Below are 23328 nucleotides of genomic sequence, written 5' to 3'. Positions count from 1 at the left end.
TTTCAAAGAGTTCTACAGAATTTATTCCAAGGAAATTCACAATATTTTTAAATTAATCTAAAGTATTTAAAAACATAACTTAAGGTTTTTTTTTCAAGAAACCTTACAAAAATTTCCCCACCTGTTCACGTGGATACCTTCAAGAATTCATTCATGTTTCCTCCTTAAAATCTTATAAGCAATCTTTGGAGCAATTGCAGAAGGTATCTTTAGAGAAATCCCTAGTTTAAATCTTATATAATCCTGCAAATGAATCACTCGAAATAACTGGAAAAACTGTTGATTGTATTTTAGAAAACGTTTTGATTTGGAATATTGGAGGGTGTCCTATAGAAATCGATGGATGACGTGGAGAAGTTAGGACTTTCTTGACAAATTTCTCAAAGGTTTTTTAGGGAATTCAGATGATTTCGGAAAAAATCTTTGGAGTAAATCTATTTCTGTGGTTTTCCTTGGAAAAATCAAGGTTGAATTCTTGAAGTATTCTAAACAAAATTCTTAAAGAAAAACCCGAGCAAAATTTGTGTAAAAATTTCTTGGAAAATAATTGCTAGATGAACTCTTTCAGAAATGTTATACCATATACCATTGATCAAATTCGTAAATAAGTTTCTGATGAAAATCCTAGAGAAAATCATGGCAAAACAAATGTAGTAATACTTGTCGTAATGTCACGAGTAATTCTCAAAAAAAAAAGTCTTAGATTTTAGAGAAATGTCTGTCCTGATGCTATGAAGAATCAAACTCTTATCTAATGACTTCCATTACGTTTCCTTTTGATGTTCAAGTTCATGTTTGGTTGCTTTTCAGCCTATTTTTGTTTCCTTTTAGGCATCTTTTTTTCTGTCAAAAGGTCTGCAATTTCCTATATTAAAGGCATTCAGTTGCTACCAGCTCTGTAAAGACGAAAAGCTTTCTTAGTCTTGTGATAACGACTGGCATAAAAATGAGGGAGTTATGAGCAAAGGGACAAAAACCTAGTTTTAAGAAAATCAACTTTATTAGTTTTTCATTCTATACAAATTGTATACAAGCCGGTATTTAAAGATTATAATTTTTTCCTGTTAAGCGGAAAAATCGGTAAAACGCTTGGAAACAGTAAAATTAGCTCAACTCAACTCTAAACTGACCAAAATGTCACGTACACTGCTTTACGTTTGAGCCATTCAAATATACAGGGTGATTACTATTTCCTGTCAGTAAAGTAAATGATCGTAGATGAAAGATGTATGTATGAATTTTAATTTCGAGTGTACATCCTGTATTGTACATCTATAAAGTTTGTTTTGACAAAGTAAAGATTAAATATTTTATCATTTACCTTAGTTTTTAGTCATATGTGTTGTTTTAAAGGCATTACACCTGGCACGCACGTTTTCCACAAATATGTAGTTTTGACTAAACTCCGCTGAAAAAATTGCCTGATTGAAACAATATGTTACCACAACCTTTCAGACATACTAGGCAATAGCATAAGACTGATTATGGAAAATTTTAGCGAAAAAAAAATATGTATATTTAACTAACTAACATTGAACAAAATTTTACAACAATGATGTTATGAAAAAAAAAATTGAAGGTCGTAGACACAAAAGTCAATTTGGACAAATTAAGATGTAAAATAGCGAAAAGAATAAAATCTTAAGTAGATGAAAAACCGAATCTAGTATTATACCATTAAATTCCACTAGAGTTTGTATCAGGCATTACATTTCATCTCATCTTTTGATCATCTGAGTGGGATATGGATAGAATAACAAGATATAATCTTTGAGCTCTTTGATCGATTTTTCCCCTAGATCTCTGACTCTTTTGATCATCAATAGAATCTTTCAACCTAAGCAAACCATGCGTAACAAATTCTCAATCAGTGACACTATCAATCATGCAAATCAAAGCCAGGATCAAGAATTAATATTACTTGTGGGTTATTTGAAGAGTGTTAGATAATTATTCAAATTGAAATAGATCAAAACATTATTTCCGTTTATTATTAGGTAACGCAGCCCTCTACTTCCGTGAAGGCATTCCGGTCAAATTGCCTTCTTCCCATGTTCAACCAGGATATATGAGAAATGCCTTAACGTCGTCTCAAGGGATTCAACGAAGAACGCTACCAATGTTAGGAATTGTTTTCCCAAAATCTTAATTTAACAAGATTATTCATTATTATTGTTGTATGACATCTGTGGGATCAACGTGACGTCAAATAATAAAGATAACCATGCTAGAAAACCGCTATAACTGCATTATTCAATTATTTCTCTATGTTTCAACCCATTTTGTTTCTTTGTACAAACCGCGTTTGGTTTTGAGATGAGCTGTAGGATGAGCTTGAGGTTGAGCTGCTGCTCCCTTCACATATTTTTTAGTAATAAGTACACTTATAGACAAGCCTACACATAAATTTAATACAATTGTTCGATTCATTTTTTACAAAACAAGTTATATTGTTAATCTCGCTTAAAACCAATTGAGGAGAAGCACAATATGAATTCATAGGTGTAAGATACAAGAAGTATTCTCTTCACTTTAATCAGTTCCTAGCCAAGTAAACAGTTTTAGTTCTCTCTACTACCATTGTTTGAATATGAGAAAATAACTGACAAAAGTTCAAGGACCGGTCCAGCTCCTCACTGAGCTAGCAATTTTTTTTTTCCACAATCATTTCCACAAATGTGGGACACCATACACTTAGTCTTACAAAAGTACGTTTATGAACTGTCAATGATAATCATTTTATGTTTAAGATGGAAAGATTGTATCATCTCAATGTGCTCTTGGATTAGGGATAATATCTTTTCAACGTGCAAAGATGATCTCTACGCTCAGATGAGTTTGCAATGCCTGGTTTGTATCCTTTGACAGATACGCGTATTTCAACCATCGTATGCACACATTATATATTTAAACTAGGTATAAACGTAATTCCCTACCCTCCCTACCAGCCCTTCCAGAATCTTCTTAAAATTACGTCCCCACTGGAACAGAGCCTGCTTCTCAGCTGATCAATGAGCACTTCCACAGTTATCAACTGAGAGCAATAATTGCCAAAGTTGGCATTTTTGCATTTGTATATCGTGTGGCAGGTACCGTCGTTGGGGGTGAGCATGGGTCAAAAAGGGATATGTACGATTTATTTATTGAATAGCTATCGCAATTTAACTCCAATAAACTTCAAATTTGGTGTGTATGTACTTTGATGGTACATTAACAACTGTTCAAAAACTTAAAGAAACATTTTTATTCACAGCGGCACCAGAAGTCAATGAAAAATTACCCAATCTCACCCCATAGAGGGGGTGACATTGGGTCACTGTAATTGAAATAACTTGTTTTTGAGAATATGATTGCAAAACCATTCATAGCTGACTAATATTGATGAAATACGATGCAAACAAGACGAAAAAATATCTAAGATGTTTCACAGGTATGATAAACCGACTTAATAGAACGATTATACAGTCAACCCTCCATGAGTCGATGTTCCATTACTCGATATCGACTCATGGAACCATACTAAATACAGAAAATCATGGTTACTATGATGGTCCCTTCAAACAGCTTTCCAGAGAAAAGCTGTTCCATGACTCGATATTTCCATGAGTCGATGATCCCTTCAATATCGACTCATGGAGGTTTGACTGTACCAAAAAACTGAAGAGGTATGTGAAAAAATATGTAAACCCAACATTTATCGTCAAGTTTACATAAATTTTCATGTTTTTTCCCTCTAATTGTCTTCAACGTTTTGTACTTCCGTGAGATGCTTCTATAATATGAAAAAAAAACTGATACATAATCAAATTTCAAAAAAAAAAATCCGTTTGATAAAATTTTTATGATGTTGCTGCGCACGAAACACTGGTTACTGGTTTGAGAAGTTGTCATAATGCGTTGTATTGATATTCAATGCACAGAATACTCAAGTAGACTTGTTTGATGTTTCAGAGATGCTGTATTTATTATTTAATTTTATTTTGCTGTAGATGATGAAAAAAGAGAACACCTGGCACCGTAAAATGTCAAAAAGGTGAACTTGCAGTTTCATTTACTATCGTTCTTGCTTGACCCAATCTCACCTCAATTTTTGATGTTATAGACCAGTGCTGGGAATGGTAATAGTAGTAGGCTTGAATTTCGCGAAAATCACGTGGCTTTCCCAGTACAGTAGTTCAAAAACGTGAATCTCATCAAGTAGCCTATGTTGGGTGCATGAATTTTCTAAATCGTTAGTGTCATTGAAGGCTCTAAATGCGGGAAATACCGTTTTGATTCATATTACGGACACTTAAGGCTCCGGTGAAGTATAACCGATCGGAAAGGATATAAATTGAATAATTATTTATGATACCTGTGCGTTATCAATCTACTAAAGCTCTTTACTTTCGAATGTTGGGTGAATATTTGAATTCCACTGCTTGAATTACCTAAAATAAACAGAAATTAGTAACCTTTCCATGATCCTTATTCCGGACGCAACCTCACTTTTGCTTCATATTACGGACACTTTGTTTCAAACTCCGGACAGCTCACGAAAAGCAAAATTAAAATAATTCAATTATTAATTACCCAACTAACATTTAATGCAAATGTAAACATTCTCTAGGCCCTCTTTATACGGCTTTATGCTGGGTAAAGGCGCTGTACATACGAACGAAAGCTTCTATGCGATCCTTTTACCAACAAATCTGGCGAATCTACTCAGCTACTTTTAAGCTGTGTTGGCAGCTCTTATTCATACCGATCATTGCTCTATCTCGACAGTTATACGACAAGTAGCTATGTAACATCTTCGGAAGGCGCTTTCTCAACCAGTTCGCAACTGTTGAATAATTATTATACAGCTTTGCTGTATTATCGATTAAATATTATTTTCAAGCTGTTTCACAGCTTCCGGAATTCATATCATAAGTAACTGAAAATGTTCCCAACGCTACCTGCCACCGCTTGGAATCGAACTCACGATCTCTGCATCCACAAGTCTCGACGCTGCCCTTGTTGCCACTACAGTGTATATCGAAAGGCAAAGAAAACACACCGTTTTGTTCTACATCGAAAACGGTTCACACAATATTTTATAATGATCGTAAAAGATGCCATAGCCGCGCTTACACCACTTCATCAGGCTGTAAAAGGGTGCGAAACGTCAAACGCAATGTTTACATCCAACAAGCTGAGTAGATGCGCCACAAGTTGTTGTTTTACAGCATACTGCTGTATGCTCGCTGTATAACTAACGACAAAGCGCTTCTTAAATATATATTGAGCAGCATAACAAATCATATTGTATAGAAGCAGCCGGATTGATGATGGCGAGTTTTATTCCACAAAATTAGGTTGCTATCTTTTACGGTGTTGAGTTACAGCTTAGTGAAAGCAGCAAAAGCGATAACTGACGAAATTTATTCAGCTAAGATTTGCAGCTGCAAAACGTTTGCGTTACAGCTGTATTAACGCTAATCGTTCTATTTTTGTCAGCTTTCATTTTTTGCTGCGTTCGCTGCTTCAATTCAACTGTTATACAGCACAAAGCAAATAATCTTGGCTTATAGCGCTAAAATTGTTAGTTGGGTAGGCTTCCCAGCCGTAAGAGCAACGTCAAAACTAGTTGCACATTACAAATTCTCATGGATTGCTATGAAAAATGCTTATTAAAACGCGCCTGGAAGTTGGGAACTTTTTAACGGAAAATTTTGAAATGTTTCAAGTGAAACCTTTCCCATACAAAGTTGCGTGTCCGGAATTTGAAGCAGTCCGGAATTTGAATCAGAAAAATCAAATAGATTCCGGAAAATACGTGTGCAGTGTAATGAAAAGACTTTCAACCTTCTATTAATATAACGATAGAGGTTTAAGTACATGCGTGATACTTTGCACATGAGAAATTTCATGTTGTACATTTTATCTAGCTTCAACATACATGTTTATTGATATAGTAAACAAACACTACTATTTCCAAAAATGTATATTGTGATAATTCATATATTAGGGAACATATTATTTCCCTAATATATGAATTATTAATTTTAGTAATATCAGCGTTATTAGCTGAAATATTTCATAAATCATATTTTTCCGTTTTGACCCAATCTCACCTCCTAGACCCATTGTCACCCCATCGACGGTACGACGATACTCTATGCCCAGAGGAAATCAAGGAAAATTCCTTTACGAAAAGATCCTGAACCGACCGGGAATCGAACCAAGCCACCTTCAGCATGGATTTGCTTCGTAGCCCCGAACTCTAACCACTCGGCTAAGGAAGGCCCCAAATTTAGTTTACAGTTAATTCCCAACATCCAAAATATTATTTGTGTATCAATAACATTTTAGAGGAATAAGTTTAATGTAGTTCATCAACTTTGTCAAAGCCATCAAATTTGTGACTCATCATTAGACTGAAGTATAAGTGAATAACATACAGTACTGGACAGAAAAAAGTACGCATTGGCCGTTTTCCCAAACAAAATGGTCAAGTTTGGAGATCTGAATCTCAGCATTTAGTGTTCCGATTGATCTGAAATTTTCACCTGCATTTGAAACACAATCTATTAAATTATTGAAAATCTTTCAATAATTGCAAAATTTAGTTTTGAAAATATTTTGAAAACAATCGTTTTACCGAAAAATGATGTTCTGCAAATTTGTGTGTCTTATCAAATTGTACATTTTTGCAGAAGGACATATTGCTCTAAATATTTTAATATAAAAATTATTTTTACTTTAAAATTTTGCCATTTTTATCAAAATTTGAGATTTGCGATAACTTAAAAGTTCGTTAATGAAAAACTATGAATTTCTAGCCTAGCAAATTTGAGGTTACTTTCAAGCTGCGGTGAAAATTTCAGGTCAATCGGACAACTAGAAACCGAGATATAAGACTCCAAACTTGATCATTTTGTATGGAAAAACGGCCAATGCGTACTTTATTCTGTCCAGTACTGTATTTACCAGCTAGTGCCATCTTGGAAGTGGTTTTCACACTAATAAGGTTCTAGGCGAATAAATCTCATTTTTTTGTAGGTTAGGCAAATACTTATTATAAGACCATAGAACTGAAATACTTTTAAGTTGCTCTCGGCTGGTCATTAAAGTTTTACTATTCTATATATAATCGCCTCGCTTTTATACCATTTTCATGCTGGTAATAAAAATACAGCTTATCCAATGACAATTGTAAAAAATAAACTTTTATACCATCAAAGATTTCATATGCAATACAGCTTTCAATGCAGATTTCACATATTTTGAAGAAATCTGCATGTTCGCAAAGAATAAGGGAGTGTTTATTTCGTCTTTTTTTTTAAGGCACTCTGTGCTCGTGGCCACTACTGTGCCGGAATCAGCTGATCTGTAGCTTCTTCTTTACCGATACAGATCTATTTTAACTTATCTATATTTACATCTTATTTTCACTCTCTCCTACTCTTTTACTCTCACACCGAGCAGGTAGGAGAGAGCTCTGTTGTTAGTGAGGCTAGCTGCCTGCGAAGAGGGTCAGTTTGTCTCAGTCACCACATCTGATACTGACGGAGGATGGATGAGCTCCCCAAAGCACGGTCCTCCGTGAGGCGTCTTCTGGTGGCTGGACGGGTTTTTTTGTGGAGGGGCTGGGAATCGAACCCATGATCTTCCGCTTATGAAGCGAAAGGGTAACCTCAAGGCTACAGACCATCCTATATTTCGTCTTTTGTGTTCATTATGCCTAGGGACAATGGAAATTCACGATTTCCTCGAAATTTGGCCTTCGCCGCGAAATTTATGAAATCCCGTGAAATGCCGCGAAATTAATTGAATTTGGCGAATTTATATGATAACCACAGTGAATTCCAAGTTTTTGTTATTGAAAATGGTTTAATCATCTTGAAGTGGAAGTTTCATCAAAAATGTTTTATCATTTAGTTTCAACTTGGACGTCTTTCTGAGTTGCTTTTTTTTGTTTTGAATTTTTCAGTACCACTCTGATAAAAAACATATCATCTAAATATGTAAAATAAAAACTACATTTAATGATTTCCGCGAATTTCACATACATAAAGGCTATTTTTACAGAAAATGTGAATTTTTGTGTATAAAACAACCAAAATTTTGGGACCGCGACAAAGCCGCGAAATTTTGAATTTATTGCTTAGGTCAAACGCGAAATTTCAGGAATTTTGTCGCGAATTTTCATTGTCCCTATGCCCCTTCTCCCTCTATATGCTAAATTTGCGATGACCCGTATTCAAACATGCTTGCTGAACTCTTGACATTTCAATATGTTTGGAAATATTTAATTATTATGTAAATCTTTTACGTATTTGAACCTTCTAAATTAAATTTATTATTATTATTATATGGGGGATGCGAACAGAAAATCAACAAGCAGCCAGGCTGCTGTCAAACTTAAACTTTTATAAAATTGATCAGAGTACGCCTAGAAATGCAGGGTCGTGATTTTGACACGCTAAAAATTGTTGTACAATTTATGTAACACAAAAACCGCCAACTGTTAAAGAATTGATGTGCTTGGTCCAAATCATGCATAAGTGTTGTACAACAGCTCAAAATATATTTCTAACTAACATACGGCCAGAAACTTTCTTATTAAGTGCATTGAACTAATGGAGCTTTGTATTGAGCATTTTAAGTGTGCATTTTGAATGTGGTTTCCTACGAGACAAGCAAACACACAACGATAAGCACTCGTGGAAAAGATTGTGTTCAATTTGAACAACCGAAATCTTCGAGTCCGCACCCCCTAGATTATTATTATCTTTATTATCGAGACTTTCAGTCATAGGCTGGTTCATCTCCTACATAAAATTACAATTAATTCGCTGCAACCTATGATTGAATTATCTTTACATGAAGAATTGAAACAAATTTTATGCCATGACATTTCTCGATTTGCTAGTTTATTTTTTAATCGTAAATATGTTGGAGTAAGTTCCGATAAGTTTTATTTTACAGATGGATCTTTAATTGATGATATTGCAGGATTCGGGGTGTCCAATAATTTTACAGCACATTTTTTTAAATTAAAATCTTTCTGTTCCATTTTTGTTGCTGAATTACCTGCATTATATTTTACATGTAGTTTGATAAAAACTTGTTCACCAAATATCTTTTTTATTTGTTCTGATAGTTATAGTTGCCTTAAGCCATTAGTTTAGTAAACTTTTATATTAAAACTTTCTATTTTTGAATGACATCCCCTATTATGTATGGCTATGTATATTTTTTTTCCTTTGTCGTTTCTTTTCAAATATAATATTATTGAGTCAATTGAAAATATGTCGAAAAGATTTTTTTCAGTATTTATTGCGACAATAATGAGCAGAATTGACATTCATGTATGTTTATAATGTATTTTTATGCCATTGGCGGACATGGAACATGGAATATGGACATCAAAACAAATTTGGTTTCATTAGAATAGTATACCAACAAGAAACCTATCCCGATGCCAATGGCATGGAAAAATACATTTTAAACATACCGTAAAACGGGGTAACTTTGATAGTTTTTTCGAAGAAAACTTGAATATTTCTACATGCTGTTTCAAAGAATTACAATTCATATTTTTAAAACAAGTACTGACATCCTAGCTATCGATTGCACTTGATAGATTGCCAAAAGATTTATTCTGAATGGATATATAATTTTTTATATAATCGAAAGTCGGTTTTCTGTTTTGGGGTAACTTTGATAATGGAGTATAAATCGAACAAGATTGAATGAACTACGGAACATTTATAGGGCGTTGCATACCTCTGGGCGTTTAACGCTATATGAAAATTTCTGACTTAGATTACAAAAATGGTCCCAGTTTGTAAAAATGGTTTTCGCTAAGAGATTTGAGACCGAATTCATGTTCTACTATAACTAGGCTGTCATGGGTAAGTGACGAACTCATTATGACTTTATCAAATAGTGGTCGTAGAACAGATTGTTTGTAAGCGTTGCAAAGATGCTAAAATCTTGTAAATTTTTAATATTTGCATAAAAATCGTCAAATGCACTTGATTCCAATGAAAATAGCTTTGACATGAAGTATCATACTAATATTCTTTAGTTTTGCATTCGTTTTTCTTAACTGATTGACAGAAACTTCGTTACTTTGTATAATATGTTGGGGGTCCCGCACTATCAAAGTTACCCACATTATCAAAGTTACCCCGTTTTACGGTACATTAATATCAATTCTGTTCTCTCCCCTCACAATAAATACTGAAAACATATTTTTGTCAAATTTCCAATTAGCTTATTAATATAATATACGTACAAAATTTCCCCTTTAATAGCCCCTCCTGGCTACACAACTGGTTCATCACCCGAAAGGCTTTGGGGTTTTTCATATTTTGACATGTAGAGTCTAACAAAAATAGTCCGGTTGAAAACCCCATGTAACACCATCGTGACCTTCCCTTGTAAGCTGAGAAACAGGCTCTGTCCCAGTAGAGACGTAACACTAGACAACAGAGAAGATGATGAAGATATGAACGTTTCCCCTACGCTGTTTGGCTTGAGATGGTGTCAAATTGTCTCATAATTTTGGTTTTTTAGTGTTGATGTAGACGCTTTAGCGCAATACTCGGTGTGCCGTTGAAGTCATACATACATAGTGCATGGGCGCGGTTAATTAGTTTAATTTTTGCACAATTCTTTCCGCTCAGCCGATGTGAGCGCGACATTAATAATTTTGAATCGCTTAGAAGGGGTTGGGAGAGGTTAGAACGGGAAAATTAGAATAACCATGCCGTGTCGAATAATTAACGTTTAGAATTAATTTTACTAAGTAAAGGAAAGGAAAAGGTTCTCCCTAAGAACTTCTCGAATCAGGAACTAGGCATAATTCAGGAATTACCTACAGAGACATTTCTTCAGGAAATCCTTCCATGATTTTTCCAAAAAAAAAAATCCCAAGGAATTTTCCTTGAGAAAATATATGGAAGAATCATATCAAAAATCTATGAGCTTCATTTTGCATATAGTATCTTTAGAAAAAGATACCGCTATTTATACCTTTTGGAGAAAACCGTGTGTCACCATTAAACTCTCAAAAGCGCGCCCCTCATTCAGGTTCGGCCACTAAGCTGGTTGAATGATACTTATTTTGACCTTGCACGTATCAAATTATTGGTTCTACTAATAAGGTTCAAAGTCGTTTTTTGTAACTGTCAACAGGTTTCACCGCATTAGACATTTAGATTCCTTACAAAATAAGGTCTGCTGCTCCAATGATTCGGAATCGTTTACCTCCTAGATCTCCGAAGACAAGCACTTGGACTCGGAAAGAACTTGTCTTATGAATTAAAACCAGCCTTAGATGCTGATTGAGTCATTTTTTCCACTTCGACTTCCTCATCATCTAGGACAAATAGGATGGTCTTAGTGATTTGTTACTCTCTTATACTCTTCCAACCATAACTTATCAGTATTAACAAAAACAGATACAACATGAGTACAATATGGTAGATCTTACCTCGTAACGTACGAAAAGGTGATCTATCCGCGTTACGGGGACAATAAAGCTTTAGTCAATTAATAGCTTACTGGACAAAATTAGTAATCGATAAAGAAACCTGTTTAACCCACCGTCGGTCGCCCTAGTGTACTGAGTACACGCACTTTGCGAAAAGTCGAAAAACACGTTGAAAATCCCTTCAAATTGATCCGGGTGTTGGTCCTATTCCAAGATCTACTCTTCTTCTTGCTTGTAGAGAAGAAATTTTTCGAAAAAATCAACGAAAAGTATTCGAAAACATCGTGTTTTTATCCTAAGTTTTTAGGCGTGTACTCAGTACACCAGTGCGACCGCTCGTGTAACTTTTTTTTGCCGGGCCCGTCACACGAGCGGTCGCATCGTGTACTGAGTACACGCGGAGCAATTTTGATTGTACATCCAAAGCTAGGCAAGATAATTTCTTCAGTCAAACGGTACCAATTAGTCAGTGGACAGAAAACACTTTGGAAACATCCTCATCTTCCTGTGGCCATCGGATTGTGCCCCGGGGGAACCGATGTAGTGGACATTTCGCAATGCAACATCTCGTACACAAATATCTCAGGATCTAGATTTTTTAGCAAGATGGTGTCTTCGGCAAAGTTGTTTAGTAGGTCAAGGGCTAACATGTGATAGGCTGCTTGTTTCGAAATTCTGCCACCAGATGGTGCTAGTGAGCATTTAATTTTTCAAACACCGATATCTCAATATCCTGATTACCTAGAAAGATGATGTCTTCGACAAAGTTGTTTAGTAGGTCAAGGACTAACATATGATAAGCTTCCTAACAAGAAAAACTGCCACAAGATGGCGCTAGTGAGCATGCAATATTTTAATCACGGATATCTCAGGATCCCGATTTTTTAGAAAGATGGTGTTTTCGGCAAAGTTGTTCAGTAGTTCAAGGGCTACCATGTGATGATCTTCTTGATTCGGAATCCTGATGGATGGCGCTAGTGATCATTATATTTTGCAAACACAGATATCTCAGGATCCAGGTTACCTATAGAGTTGACGTCTTCGACAAAAGTTTTGAATAGGTCAAGGTCTAGCATGTAATAAGCCACCCAACTTGAAATTCTACCAACAGATGGCGTATTTTGATCGCGAATATCTCAAGTAAGTCAAGTACAAACTTGTGATGGGCCACACTTGTTTGGGAATTCTTCCACTAGATGGTGCCACTGAGTATGCTAAATTTTCAACCCAAATATCTAGGGTCGTAATTGCTTAATCATGAAAATGACGTCTTCAACTAAGTTGTTTATTCTGTCCAAGACTGAAGCATGTTTAACATGTAATAAACCGTTTGATTCGAAAACGGTGCTCTTCAGCATGAAAATCCCATCAGAATATACTTCAGAATTTCAAGGACAGTCAAATTTCCAGTCGATACTCAAAAGATCATCGACTCATGGAACAGATATTCTTTAGAAGGCTGATAAAAGGGAGCATTATAGTAATTATTATTTTTTTGTTTTAAGTATGGTTTCATGAGTCGATATCGAACTATGGAACATCGACTAATACAGGTTTGACTATACTTAAAAATATGACGATCAAAATCATTGCAGCCTGCAGTTGGTCGCATATATACGAATCAGTCGTTAAAAAAAATGATCGATGGACACCTATGAGAATGTGACGCTTTTTTGTCTGTGCTGAAATCAAAGAACTGTCAATGGTGTTTACAATTGAGCAATATGCTTTTTCACGAGACGTCTCAAATCAGCTGGTTCGGAAGGTCTGTGACAGTTCTTCTATGCAAATGCCGAACGTGTCGGTGGTTTTAAAAGGTAAACAATTATACAAAATAATGATCAAATATTATGAAGGCGTAATAGGTTTTCTAGAAAACATCTATTCTGTGAATTCAACTGAATTTTCTGATAAAATTGTCAATAGCATACTGCAGTAAACGTAGTATTTATCTGCTTTCAAACAGTATATTTCAAGCACATTGATTGGTTTAAATAATGCGAACAATAGCCTAAAAACTAGTGCTAGACTTAGTACACGTGGCTTCTCATTTCTACTTCCATTTGAAAAAAAAAAAAAAAAATAAATGAAAAGGCCTATCAAACATCTAATGAGCCTATGCATGCTATAAAACGTTTGACTTTTTCTGTGCGCGCTGTTTTCGAGTTGCCCGTGAGAAAGAGCGAGACAGCTCCAATATACGGCGCACAGTAAAAGTTAAAAGAACAAAAGAACTTATGGCACGTACAGAGGCTCATGAGCGGCAGCAAGCTTTTACACAAAACCAAAGATGGATGTGTGTTAGTGCAAAGTGATATGAGAAACTCGGTTTCTCATGGCGACTCACGGGATGGCACGCACACTACAACATTGTTCGAATCACCTCGAATGTGATAGTCATTGCCTGTGTTGTTTACAAATCCATTCAAAGTGCTCTTTGTGCTAGTATTACCATATTATGATTATACTAGCACAAAGAGCACTTTGAATTTATTTGTAAACAACCAGTAAGTGAAATTATCGGTCACGGCGATAATCATAAGCCTATCTCTCAAGCTGATTTTCCGGAGGAAAAAGACGTGCCATAATATCAAACCCGACCAGTACTGCGAGAGTGTGCTCTCACGAGATGTGCAGCAACGAATTTAGATTATTACCAGCAACGAGAAGTTTGCGTCCTACTTTTCTACTAAATATAAAAATAATATTGTTCAACTTGAATCTAGAGTTTGAAGTAGAATGAACCCTATATGTTTAATTTTATTTTGTACATATCTATTAATTTACTTGTAGCGAAATGTTTTAACATTTGACAAAACGTGTATTGATGAGCCCAAATGATCAGTATCATAAGATGTTCAGAAAATTAAATGCTCACTGGCGCAGGGTTACATAATTCAAAATATAATTGCCAATAACATGTGAGCACTTTCCTTGCCTAATAAATTTGATGAAGACGTCAAGTTTTAAAATAATCGGGAACTTGAGATTCCGTATTTGAAAAAAATTAAACCAGGAGCTCTTTCTCTAGCCTGATGGAAGTATTTGAAATCTAGCAGCCCATTGCATTTGAATTGAATGTGGAAGAATTTTGAGTAGGTATATTTTACACTTAACACGTTGGTCCATGACATACAGAACAACTTCATCAAAGACACTATCTTTGTAATTTAAATTTATTTTCCTAATCAGGATCCTGAAATAATTCAATTCGAAAATTTCGTTTTGTGGATGAATTCCGAATCAAACTGCATATCACATGTTTAGTCCTTGATCTACTAAAAATCTTTGCTGAAAACACCATCTTGCTAAAATATCATTATCTTAACATATTGGCGATCAAAATACAGCATGATCACTAGTGCCATATGGTGGTAGAATTTCAAGTTGGGTGGCATATTACATACTAGACCTTGACCTGTTCAACACTTTTGTCGAAGACGTCTACTTTATAGGTAACCTGGATCCTGAGATATCTGTGTTCGCAAAATATCATGCTCACTAGCGCCATCTATTGAAAGAATTCCAAATCAAGAAGATCATCACATGGTAGCTTTTGAACTACTGAACAACTTTGCTAAAAACACCATCTTTCTAAAAAATCGGGATCCTGAGATATCCGTGATTAAAATATTGCATGCTCACTAGCGCCATCTTGTGGCAGTTTTTCTTGTTAGGTATCATATGTTAGTCCTTGACCTACTAAACAACTTTGTCGAAGACATAATTTTTCTAGATAATCAGGATCTTGAGATATCGGTGTTTGAAAAATTAAATGCTCACTATCACCATCTGGTGGCAGAATTTCGAAACAAGCAGCCTATCACATGTTAGCCCTTGACCTACTGAACAATTTTGCCGAAGATACCATCTTGCTAAAAAATCTAGATCCTGAGATATTTGTGTACGAGATGATGCATTGCGAAATGTCCACTACATCGGTTCCCCCGGGGCACAATCCGATGGCCACAGGAAGCTGAGGATGTTTCCAAAGTGTTCTCTGTCCACTGACCTATTGGTACCGTTGGACTGAAGAAATTTGTCGAAGACATCCATATTCTATCTTGCCTAGCTTTGGATGTGCAATCAAAATTGCTCCGCGTGTACTCAGTACACGATGCGACCGCTGGTGTAACTTTTTTTTGAGCGACTGACGGAAGGTTAATTTTTCTAAAATATTGCATATGCTACTAGTGCTACATGTAGATGCCTTTCGAACAGAAATGAAAGAATCATTGCTTAAGCCCATTAAAACCGATAACGTCATTCACTCAAGTAAGCCGCAAAGAAAAAGTGACAATTTTCACTTTTACTACTTATCGTTACTTTTTTTTCGGGTGCAAAGAGGGTCATTTGCGTAATGCTGTCGCCAATGATTCGCATGGGAAAAATAGATTGATTAGACAAATTTCACGTCCCCGCCGTATTTCAAATGTCCACACGCTTGTGGCAGACAGTAAATTATCCAATTTCGCAGTTCCCACATGACACAATCTTATTCTTGATCCTGTACGTATTGTTTCCATTCCATTCAAAACCGGTGCCATTGGGTAATTTAATCTCCATTTTTATTTTCAAACAGAAATGTTTTGCTTTCCCAAAACCACTCTCCCTCGATCACCGTACTGCGGCGCTCATTTTAAATCCACATCTAGCGGCGGCGGTAACGCGCAGAAGATATGCGCGCCATTCAAACGCAACCTCAAAATTCAAGTAGACTTGGATTTTTTTAGTTCTTCATGGACGCAAATGTTTCAAATCTGCTAAATCTGAAACATTTGGTGATTTTTATTATTACTGCGACGGTATATCGACATTTCCAGATAATCGCATTACGTGGATTTATCTTGCAGAGCACAATAAATGTTGTTGTCATGTTATTCTCGGCGCACTATAAAAAGGCCGGTTGTTGTTTCTTTCGACTTTCTCGATCACTGCTCAGACTTTACGTCTCGAGAAAATTCTACCAAATGTTATTGCGATTTTAACTTTCGTTGTTTTCGCTTCGATGACAAACTGTTCATGTACAAATTTCGCGTGAAAGTCGTTTTCCATATTTTCATTCATGCCTCAATTTATAGAATCTGTTTTTGTTACTTTTTATATATTGAAAGCGCAACTGACAAGGTTCGGGGCCAATAGGCCATACCCTCGAGGTGATCCCTTTGTGTCAATCCACTGAAGACAGTTAAATGCCATTTGCTTTATCTGCTTTCCATCGAAATTTAATTACTTTTACCATCCCAAGACGCACGCATTGAAGATTGTCGACAGTGGTGCGAATCCTTTCTTTGGAGCGCTCTGAACAAGAGATAATCCATTCGTACACATGTTAATTATCACCTTAAGCGTGTGGTGGCGTGCACCAGAGATCATTTCCACCTACTGAGTGCGCGGTGCTTCCCAGACTGTTATTACTTCAGAAAAAATCTTCATCAAAGCTATGTTCACAAGGCGTTCTCTTTATGGGTAAGCTGTATTTCTGGGCATTACTTAAAAAATCTTAAAGTTCGTTTTGAAGTAACGCCCTTTTTATAGTATAAAACTACAAATTCATAAAACATGTATACCATTCCCATCAAAGTAGTCCATGGACGACTTTTTAAACTTAGTATATTTTCATGAAAAAAGATGTTGATTTATATTTTCGTTCAAAAATTATTGTAGTTTTTCTGACCAAAATGCACTGTTGTTTCATGCATTTTATGGAAATAAAAAATTTGCTCATTGTTATGTCTACCTTATTATTCATTATTCTACCTTATAGCTCTGGTATCTTTTACTGATTACTACGAGATTTCTGTGTTATAAATATTGGATCTCATAAAATGATAGGAGAGTCTTCCTGGACTATAGACTGATTAACATATTATTTTATTCTTTAATTACAGGATATAAAACTCATCTGTGTTTTCTATATTTTTCAAATGCTGTCAAAAAATATGTTTTATGTTTGCTTCAATCAGAGATATTCACAATCGAAGTTAGCATGTTTTAGCTAGAAAAACAACCATAGCTCCCAAACGGAACGAGCTAGCAAGTTGCGTGACTCACCAAATAACGCGTTTTTCAAACTCTAAAAGGTTCATAGACTGCTTCAATCAGATATAAGAATCGAAAGTGCTGGAGCCAGAAAACCAGTTTTCTATGGACTTTTACAACCCTATTCAACATAAGAATTAAGCTCTAAATCGATGAATTTAAGAGTCACTAAAAAACTTGACACAGTTGGTTGAAGTTGATTGGGCTACAACTTTGCCGAAGCATGTATGTTATATTTTTTACAAACAAATAGCCTGACTAATACGAACAACTTTGTAGAAAACAGTTTTCCTCTAAAGTTTAATTCTGAAGCTCTGAATGCATCTCTCAACGTAAATTGGCGTTCTGGACCTTATAGCGAAGTACGTATTTGATTTTTATTGAAATTAATATACGTATTTTTTCTTTCAACTAGTTCGTTTATTTGAGGCTTAATTGTGTTTTACGCTTTACGGAACCAAAATTCATGTTTTGTTTTATTCACAATTTATTCACGTTTTCAGTACCAAAATTAGTAAGGGAGGTCAATGGTCACAATTTTATAAGGAAGGACATGGTAAGGATTGGATTTAAGGTGCTAAGCAACTCATCTGGGGTATATCGTGGTAGCTCGATTATCGTGTCATGGCGTTGGTACCAATTCCTTCGAAAAAAAAAACACTAATTGAAATTCAACATTTCACTTCACTTTTGCCAAAGAATAAAGACAATTCTAAAAATCGCTAGTAAGGGTAAACTCTAATATCTTAAGTAGATGAAAACCCGAATTTAGTACTATACCATTTATCTCCACTAGAGTTTGTATCCTTTGACAGATACGCGTATTTCGACCTCAACTGTAAGGCCGTCATCAGTGTCGTGTACTAGACTTGACTTAGACGGCCTTACAGTTGCGGTCGAATTATGCGTACCTGTCAAAGGATACAAACTCTAGTGAAGTTAAATGGTATAGTACTAAATTCGGTTTTTCATCTACTTACAGGTATTCCACTAAACAGCTTGAAGATTTATTATCTAATATCTTGTGTATCTTGACAGATAGGCCTAAATGTATTTTTGACAGAATGGACGTTTGGTCGAATTTATACTTCTTTAATTATTTTAGCAGTATAAATAAACAGAACAACCTATTATTTGTTCTGTTTACTTATACTGCTGGGCCCAGATAGCCGTAGCGGTAAACGCGTAGCTATTCAGCATGACCATGCTGAGGGTCGTGGGTTCGAATCCCGCTGGTCGAGGATCTTTTCGTAAAGGAAATTTTCTCGATTCCCAGGGCATAGAGTATCTTCGTACCTGTCACACGATATACATATGCAAAAATGGTCAATCGGCAAAGAAAGCTCTCAGTTAATAACACTAATCTGAGAAGCAGGCTTTGTCGCAGTTGGAACGTAACGCCAGAAAGAAGAAGAAGAACTTATACTGCTAAAATAATTATTGGCAGTCAATATCCCAAACGTCTGTATGGCGAAGAGATATAATCATTCATAAGAGTGATTTTTTGATAGAGTGTTCATGAAAAGTCTTATGTCGTAAACGAATCCGGAAATTTTCTTCTACTCATTCACTCGCAAACTGAACCTATCGTTCCGAAATTATTCTCAAGACTGAAAGCGCAGAGTTGCATTCAAAATCGAGAGCTCAATCCAAACCCGCGTTCGATCGAATATCGCTCTCGCATTCTTTCCGCTTCGTATTTCATTCTATCTCTTTTATGTACCGATCATCCATACACACACATACACACACTTTTATCGCTCCGGCTTCAACGCGAAACGTCAAAGTAAAGGGCTAAACTCACCACTGCTGGAAGCTGGCATGCACACGCTCAACACATTTCACTCATCTTATTAAATTATCAATTTCTTAATCCTATACACTACATTTTATTCTTCATTTATTGACATATTATTTCCTTCATATAACATAAATAAGTCCTTGTAGAACCTGTGACAGGAATGGCAACATATACAGTGTATATTAGAGTGGTTCAAAAAATCGTTTTTGCTCCACACCGCTCATTCGATTCTAGATCAAATTCTGGGTATCCTCCCATAATTTGAGCTCATTCGAACGAAAACTGAGACTGCACAAGCCCTTCAAAGTTTATATTGGAATTACTATGGGAAAAGCAAGCAATTCATTCAATTGGTCATAGTGTTTGCCCATGTGCTCTTGGTGATTAGAGCTACGTTGATATTGTGAGATACATTCATCAGCTACAACTTTGCCGAAGACCGTTTTCAAATCGGACGACTCAGTAATTAGTTATTGATTTATATCCAGTCACAAATTCTTCAGCAGTGCTCATTTAACTTCTTAGCAGGTAACATTGCTGCACCTGGCGCGAAAGATAGCACGCACAAATCATGGCTACTATGTTTTACTGCATATATCCAGTGATGCCTGCAGAACAGTCCAATAATTATAGCCAAAGTTTTACAACTCATTCAAAAATCACTAACTAATTACTGGGGCGTCCAATTTAAAAACGGTCTTTGGCAAAGTTGTAGCTAATGAATGTATCTCACAGTATCAAGGTAGTTCTAATCTCCAAGAGCACATGGGCAAACACTATGACCGATTGAATGAATTGCTTGGTTTTCCCATAGTTATTCCCATATAAACTATAAATGGCTTGTGCAATCTCAGTTTTCTTCCGAATGAGCTCAAATTTTGGGAGGACACTCAGAATTTGATCTAGAATCGAATGAGCGGTGTGGAGCAAAAACGATTTTTTGAACCACTCTAGTGTATATATTATACACAGAGTTTCTTCATTTTTATTGACATAAGGCAATCTGACGTTTAATCGCCTTTCTCTTTCCAGCATACGCACGCTTATGCATTGTTTTCATACGGAAACCGTTTCCGTATGAAAACAGCAAACAAAAAATCCCATTTGATCTTGTTGCTGGAAAGAGAAGGGTGCAATAGCCTTATAGTCTGTTAACAAAGATGAGACTTTGCACGGTATTTTTTGGAAATAAAGCTGAAATGAACCAGTACTAGGTGCTCAAGAGTAACCTTATTAGTTGATAGCGAGTTCGTTCTTCATTAATTGATAGGTTCTTTCGAATTCACGCAGATCAAGACGTCACACGACTTGTTTTGGAAATAAAACGAAAATGTCCCCAAAGAGTCCCTGGCGGAACCTATGGTAGGAGCTCTCGAGTGCCTTTGTTTATTCTTCTTTTATTGACATGTTCTTTCGAATTCACGAAGATTGAGACGTCGCACGGTATGTTATGGACGGTTCGAAGAACGAAGATGTCATTGAAAACATTTCAACATATAAAAGGGTGTAACTCAAAATGTTGTCGATCTTTTCATTCAAAAATTTATCCAGGGGTTACAAGCAACTTAGCAGACCGACTTTGAACAAAGTTTCAACGGTATATTTCTTCTCATAATCACGGCTAATGAAAATACATTTAAATATCTATTATTCCCTTTCAATTTGTGTACTCAAATCATCAAAAGGGCGGAAGGAAGGTCCCTTACTTTTTTCAATTTTTACCCAGACATACAGCACACCACACGATTTGACGGAGATTCTGTATTTCTGATAAAAAACGGTCTGGAGAGCACCGTAGAGTATGGTTTGTTGTGGGCGACCAGACAGGCGAGTCGTGGACTTTGGTGTGGATGATAAATTGCAGGTGGTGCTGAAAGTGCACTGGCCACTTAAATAACGCTCAATGCTATGACGAAGTCAGTTAAGAGTCGGTAGGTATCGTTTTCAGCCTGGTGCATATCTTATTCTTGGTGCATCTCGGTTGGAAAAGTGGTATAAAATGATCAAATATCTTCTTTGTATCGCTTTGAAAATTGTACTTCAATAACAGAATGGTCTAATAATACTTTATAGAAAAACTTGAATGTCAGAAACCAGGCGCCTCCATGAGAATATTCTTCTTGGTACATTCCAGAAGCAACCCTTTGGAAAACATTAATTCGAATCATTGGTATTGCACATAACGGAATAATTTCAGACGTCGGCGATTTTGAAAATCACTAAAAATTCTCGTAGATCTCAACAGTTCAAATATTATTTAAAGTTTACCAGAAAACGATTCTCTGCTTTTGGTGCGTTTTGAACCATATTCCCCTCCAGGCGTATCTTTAGGTCATGGTCTACATTTTCGCGAGAAGCAGATTTCCAAAATGCACTGCGCTTGAAATAACTCAAACTGAAATTGTGGGTTTCCTTAGTCTGTAACAGTTGTTTGCAATCACAATGTGGGATGTTTACCACAAACATCCGCGCTCAGTGGGAGATTTTTCGTTGGACACAGTAATAAGTAATGAGTAATAATTAAAACTAGACAACAACAGCTCAAAAGACGAGTAGGAGAGAGTCACAAAAGCAATGGCAAGTTTAACCCTTGGAGCAAAATAACTGAATGGGCATTAGCTTGATTGAAACAAATGATATAAGATCAAAAATCTAACTGATTATGTTGGCCAATTCATTATAAATAATATCGTAATTTGAAAGTACAGGAAAATAGTAAGCACAGACAAACCTCGATGTTTCATTACTCGATATCGACTCATGAAATCACACTAACAAAATCTTGATTACTTTAATATTGACTCATGGATGTTACACTGTACATAAACATTGTGAACAACAACAGATTAAAATATTATCAAAATAGAGTAGTCCTTCTTTGAAATCGTTTTTGGTAAAAACCTCTAAGAATGTCACTTTTTTTCGTTTATTCACTGAACATGGTTGCAACCACGAACAAAAGGAAGGTTGAATCTCTGAATTCACAATTTTCTTCAGAAAAGTAAGGTTTAAAACTTCCACTAAACGTGGCAAAAATGGAAGAAAGGGTTGTTTCTCCGGAATGCGTGCTCTCTTCCAAGGGTGAAACGGTGAAGTAGGTAATTGCATCGAAATGAGCAATCAGTTCGATGCTCTAGACAAATTTTCCGGAAGTAAAATCGATGCAGCCTCTAGCCCAGGCTCTTCGGTTCAAGTAAGGAAACAAAAGGTTTCACCTATCGTGGTCAGTTGTTCCGAATTTGGGGGATTTAGGCAGGAGATCTTGAACTCTATTAGGGGAATCAAGGTTTCTTTCCAAATCGCAAAGAAAGGAGACTGTCGCGTTTTGCCGGAAACTCTTAAAGATCGGAAGCAACCATGTGTCTAACTTTTGGGATTAGGGCCTCTTGGCCGTGCGGTTAGTGTCGTCAGACATTTTAAAGCATTGTGTCAAAAAGTGTGGGTTCGATTCCCGCTTCAGCCATTGAAACTTTTCGTCAGGAATGTTTCTCGGCTGTGCCACTGGAGCATGCTTGTTCGTTGTCTAGCGCCGTAGGCATTTCCTATTCAGTCTCTGTTTTTGTAGGGATAATCCCAACAAAACTCATCAGAGAATTCACCTAATTCTAGTAAAATGTGTTCCTCTGATTTTGATTTTTTAATTGAACAATTGAATCAAATGATTGATGTAGTGTTCAAAACCACCACAATGACTGAAGCAGTCCAAGTTGGTGTAAAATTGACCTAAGTTCGTCTCAGATTACGTTTCTCGTTCTCGTTGGAATGCTCGTTCTATGATTAGTAAAGAGGACGAGCTGTTTATTTTCTAATATATAGCAGTTATTACTTAAACTTATTTGTCCAAACTCAAAAAAGATTCAAAATTTTTTGTTCATTGAAATGATTGACTAGATGGAGCATGCGGTGGAGTTGCTATCACCAAAGTTTTTGAAGCTTTGGGTGTTTCTGTTAAAATATAGCTTGGTTAATATACTTTCATAGCGGTCTATTTGCCTTTTTCAATTCTCTGGACAGC

General features: G+C 36.0%; 1 long non-coding RNA gene across 1 annotated transcript; it reads left to right on the top strand.

Moving 5' to 3' along the window:
* The first annotated feature begins 1806 nt into the window (after positions 1-1806).
* Positions 1807-2241, top strand: LOC110675369. The gene is made up of 2 exons (XR_002499419.1): positions 1807-1923; positions 1998-2241. It is a non-coding gene; the product is annotated as an uncharacterized LOC110675369 (long non-coding RNA).
* Positions 2242-23328: the final 21087 nt, after the last annotated feature.

The sequence above is a fragment of the Aedes aegypti genome, chromosome 2 (genome assembly GCF_002204515.2).
Source record: "Aedes aegypti strain LVP_AGWG chromosome 2, AaegL5.0 Primary Assembly, whole genome shotgun sequence".
NCBI classification, from domain to species: domain Eukaryota; kingdom Metazoa; phylum Arthropoda; class Insecta; order Diptera; family Culicidae; genus Aedes; species Aedes aegypti.
Note: the sequence above shows the minus strand (reverse complement) of the source record. Positions and strands in the feature narration are given on the sequence as shown.